Raw genomic sequence first — 6,000 nt, 5'->3', positions numbered from 1 at the left:
CAACGTTTAAAGGCACTGGTAATCGATTACCAAAACATTGTAATCGATTACAGCTTTTTGAAAATAATTGGAATGTTGTAAATTCAATTTGAAAACTTTTTCAAAACAATTTTGCTACTGATAATCGATTACAACAATCTGGTAATCGATTACCAGAGAGTAAAAACTCTTTGGTAAAAGGTTTTGGTAAAAGGTTTTGTCAAAAACTCATGTGCTATTCAATTTTTTTTAAAAAAACTTTTTAATACTTATCTTGATTGAGTCTTCTCTTCATTCTTGAATCTTGAGTCTTGAATCTTGATCTTGATTCTTGAGATCTTGAACCTTGAATCTTGATTCTTGTTTCTAGACTTTCTTCTTGAGTCTTGAATTCTTCTTGATTCTTATCTTGAACTCTTGAATTCTTCTTGATTGATCTTTGATTTACTTGAGTTGTTCTTTGATTGATCTTTGAGCTTTTTGTCATCACCTTTGTCATCATCTTTTGTTATCATCATTGTTATCATCAAAACACCTTTGAATCACCTTTGATTCACCATGAAGCTTTGCTTCTACAATCTTCCCCTTTTTGATGATGACAACTTCTGAAATCAAGAAACACACACACACTTTTCCTAGTCGATCACTCTCATAAATTCTCCCCCTTTGTTTTTGAATTTATGCTTATCTTAAAATTAAATTAATTACTCATGTGAGTTCTTGATTTAGTCTCATTTCTCTCCCCCTTTGGCATCAACAAAAAGCCAAAGTGCGTATCAAAATTTAAGTATGCAAATATAACTAAACATTCATACAACATTCATGAAAAACCATCAATCAACTCATGAAGTAAGAACCATGAAACAACAATCATAAATAGATTAACTATGAAATCCACATAGTCAAATAGCATACTTGTTCAAACATACCATGTAAATAAGGAAATAGTAAATTGTTCAAATATCATAATAATATAGCCAAAATACACGAGAATAGAAAACAATCAAACAAGATATCATAACCATTCATCACACTAGAAATATAATACTTCATAGAATGTCATATTATCCAGAAAGTCATTCATAATAACCAAATAAAAGTACATACCACTAATCATATATCATCAAAATAATTGAGTTTAAAACTCATAACCATAAACAACCAAGAGCAAGTAAATATAATCATCATGTTGAGTTATACTAATCAAATAATAAAAGAAATACTAAGTATTCAAATGTCATAAAAACATACCCAAATACAAGGATTAGAAACAAAATATAATCATTAAACAAGAAAAGAGAAGCTTATAGAAATCAAACAAGATAATAAATTATCCTCACATTATAATAGAAGCATATGTTCATAAATAACAAATAAGTCATAAGTCATCAAAACATAAATCATTTGTGTAAGTCACTTGCATCTAGAAGTCCTAGTTCTCTTCTAATGGTGTAGAAAGAATTTTTGGTTAGTGGTTTTGTGAAGATGTTTGCAAGTTGGTTTTTAGTATCTACAAATTTTTAAAAATACAGTCACCTTTTTCCTAAGACTAAGTGCTAATTGACTACCAACACTTACCAAGATGAATTTTTATTAACATAGAAGGTTCTATCATATCAAAATAATTTTATTTGAAATACAATATAATAATTTTGAAAAACATAAAAAAATATTTTGAACAATCAATCAAGTAATTCAAAAACATCAAACAAGAATTATATAAGAATTGAAGGATATAGATCACAAGCATTATCAAACATTCAGATTTGTTAAAGATAATTTAAAAACTCAGAAAGTTCAAAGAACTCAATCAATCATGTAATCATTATTTTCTCTGAAACCTACATGCTCAATATCTTTATCATGCTCATGCTTGATAACACATTTTTCAGAAACAAAAAGATACTTTATATATGAAAATTCTTATATAAAAATAAATAAATATAACATAATGGATTTTGAAAAACTTTATGAATGAACCTTAAGCAAGTAACTCACATGTCATATTAAAAATTATGCAAGAATCATACAAGAGATATAAAATCATACATAACCATTCATAAATGACTAATCACATAAAAAATCATGCATAATCATTTTAAAAAATATATTATCAAAATAATCAACATAACTTTTAAATATAAATATCATAATAACTTTCAAGCACAATCAATCATCAATCATTTCAAATTAATTAAATTTAATTAACAATCAACTAACTATGCACAATACTTTCTAAAAAAAAATTCAAAATTCAAATTTCAAATTTTAAATTTTAAATTTTAAATTTCAGATTTCAACTTCCAACTTCCAATAACTTCCACTTTCAACTTCCATTTTCAACTTTCAACTTCCAATAACTTCCATTTTCAACTTCCAACTTCCATTTTAATTTTCAAACATCCAATAACTTCCAAATTTTAATTTTCAAAACTTCCAATAACTTGCAAATTTTAATTTTCAAACTTTTAAAAAAAATCATGTATATTGAAATTCTTTAAACTAAATATAGTTAATTAATCATAATAAATTTAAACATAATCAAATAATTTTGGACTTATATTCAATTTATAGAACTAAGTCTGTTCTACTGTAATCAATTACACATAGTGGTAATTGATTACCAGAGAATTTAAATACTAAATTTTAAATATCAAATAACAATCATCATCACATATCATGGTAATTATTTACTTAATTCAATTATTCTAACATGTCAAACCATTTTTTTTAACAAAATCTAATCATCTTAGAAACAAAACATAAGTAATTCAATCAATTCAAACAAAATTCAATTGATCATACATATTCAAAATTAAAACTAAATATAGTTAATTAAACATTGTAAACACAATCAAAAAATTTCAACAATTATTTTCTATTAGTCACAAAAATAACTTAACTGAAAATACTAATCATACCTTTATTCATAGAGATGGCTTAGATGTTACCTCTTTTGAGATTTTACCAATATTGTTGTCGCCGTATGTAACATGTCCACTTTTCTTGGGGAAAATGGTTGTAAATTTGGATACATCTCCTGTCATATGCTTGAAACATCCACTGTAAATGTACCACTTCTTCCTTGCAGATTCTTCTTTGTTATTCTCATCAGATTTTGTCATGAGACACAAGTTGACTTGGTCTTCATCATCATCTTGGAATATCCTGTTCCTGAAAATACTTTTGAAAGACAGAGAATCTAAAGAGGCCATTAATCTTGAAGTGGTTAGACTTTTTACAAGAAACCTGCTATGATACCACTTGTTGGATCAAGTGGCCTCAAAATAATTAAGAAGGGGGGTTGAATTAATTATTTCTAAACCTTTACTAATTAAAAATTACTCCTCATTCTCTTAACAATTTAGTAAAAGCCTTAGAAGAGTAATTTTTAATTAGTAAAGGTTTAGAAATAATTAATTCAACCCCCCTTCTTAATTATTTTGAGGCCACTCGATCCAACACTCCTTTACCAGCTAGTAAAGGATTCCACTAATCAAACTTGATTACAAGTATTATTTTCTACCACTTCTAGCTTACAAGTATTCTCAAGACCACTACTACCACAACCCTGAAAAAAGATGATGGAACTCAATAAACCAAAAGAGGGGGGGGGGGGGGGGTGAATTGGTTTTCAAACAAAAAAGTACCTTTTTTTTAAAAAAAAAACAATTACAATTTTTTTTTGTATGGATCATTTTATCACAAACAAATATATGAATTGAGCATAATCAATACTTAATCAATCCTTCCTTAAACAGGATCCTTCATTAACATCATTTCTTTCACAATTATAAAACTTGAACCTTTATGAAAAACTTGATTAATACTTGAATGAGAGAAAAAAAAATCAGAACAAGAGAAGAAAGACACAATCTTTTTATATTGGTTCACTCTCTATTACTAGAGAAGCTAATCCAGTCATCTAATCCACAACTTGAATTAGATTTTCACTATGTATCAATAATCTTTACAAACAATCATAGCCAATCTACAATTTCCCACCTTGGAAAAAGAGACTATAATGTAGCTCCATGTAGAGCTTGTAGGCCTTGGATCTTCTTCATCAATGAAGTCTTTTGCTTCTTGAAGATCAATGGTAGCGGAATGCAGAAGGAGGAAAGGTGACTAGAAATGCCACTTCAAGGAAAAGATGAGTCAAGAACAAGCTCGCCACCATAAGAAGCCATGGATAAGAGCTTGAAGGTAGGAAAAGATGAGTGGAGGGAGAGGGAGAGAGGGGAACGAAATTTTTAGAGAGAGAGAAGAGGGAGAATGAGGTTTGAACTTTGAAGTCTAATTTCTCAAATGATCAAAGTTCCAAAATTCACACACAAGGCCTCTATTTATAGCCTAAGTGTCACACAAAATTGGAGGAAAATTTGAATTTCTATTCAAATTTCACTTAAATTTGAATTTGAATTTGTTAAGCCAAATTTGGAGCCAAAATTTCACTAATTATGATTAGTGAATTTCAGCTATGCTTCAGTCCACTAATCCAAGATCAAATCCATGATTTTCCACTAAGTGTTCTTAGGTGTCATGAGGCATGTAAAACATGAAGGACATGCACAAAGTGTGGCTATATGATGTGGCAATGGGGTGTAGCATGAAAATGCTCGCCTCCCCCTTAGGCTGGTTCGAAATTTAATTGGATTAGGCTTCTCCCAATTCAATTAAATTTCTCTCCTAACACACACATCAAATAGTGCACTTAATGCTTGTGAAATTACAAAACTAACCTTAATATAAAAACTAGTCTAGGTGCCCTAAAATACAAGGGTTGAAAATCCTACATTACTAGTGTACCATAAACTTGTGGGGTACCCTCCCTTCACTATGGAGCCTTAAATACAAGGGCCCACAAAATAATGAAACCTTAATCTAATATGTACAAAGATGAGTGGGCTCGTACTTAGCCCATGGTCCTAAAATCTACCCTAAGGCTCATAAGAACCCTAAGGCCTTCTCTTGCATCCCTGGCCCAATCTTCCTGGAGTCTTTTAGCCATGGCTTTGGTGATGGGTCCCCTCCTTGGGAGGATTGCATCATCCCCTCCATCTTGATGAGGATTTGTCCTCAAATCTGACACCCCTCATCATATGAATCAGCTACACCTGCAAATGTTAAAGGTGTTTCTAACTCCATACTCCTTTGGGAGGTATAGCCAATAAGCATTGTTGTTGATCCTCTCCAAGACCTGAAAAAGGCCATCACCTCTCAGGCTAAGTTTGGACTTTCTCTTAGTAAGAAATCTATCCTTCCTAAGATGGAGCCAAATCCAATCCCCTTCATTAAGCATTAACTCCTTCCTTCCTCTACTACCTTTAGTTGTATACACCTTTATTTGGTTCTCTATATGGTTCCTAACCCTCTCATGTAATTTCTTCACAAACTCTGACCTAGATACCCCTTCTTTATATATAAAAGAAGTGCTAAGTGGAAGGGGAATTAGGTCCAAAGGTGTGAGAGGATTGAACACATAAGCAACCTCAAAAGTGACTGCTTGGTAGTTCTATGGAACCCCTCTGTGATAGGTAAACTCCACATGAGGAAGGTACTCATCCCAAGACTTGTGATTGCCTTTTAGGAGAGCCCTAAACAATATGGATAAAGATCTATTCACTACCTCTGTCTGCCCATCAGTATGTGGGTGACAAGTGGTGGAGAAAAAGAGCTTAGTTCCTAGCTTAGCCCATAAAGTTTTCCTAAAATGGCTATGGAACTTAGCATCTCTATCAGGCATAATAGTCTTAGGAAAACCATGAAGCCTCATAACTTCTCTAAAGAAGAGTCTTGAGATGTGACTAACATCATCTACCTTGTGGCATGGTATGAAATATGTCATCTTGCTAAACCAATCCACAACCATAAAGATAGAGTCTACACCCCTCTAGGTCCTAGGAAGCCCAAGGACAAAGTGCATACTAATATCTACCCAGGGTGAAGATGTAATGGGTAAGGGTGTGTATAGCCAATGAGGCATCATCCTAGACTTGGCTTGTAAACAAGCCACACACC

This window comes from Glycine soja, chromosome 17 (genome assembly GCF_004193775.1).
Source record: "Glycine soja cultivar W05 chromosome 17, ASM419377v2, whole genome shotgun sequence".
In the NCBI taxonomy this organism is placed as follows: domain Eukaryota; kingdom Viridiplantae; phylum Streptophyta; class Magnoliopsida; order Fabales; family Fabaceae; genus Glycine; species Glycine soja.
The sequence above is the reverse complement of the archived record's forward strand: the minus strand, read 5'-3'. Positions refer to the sequence as shown.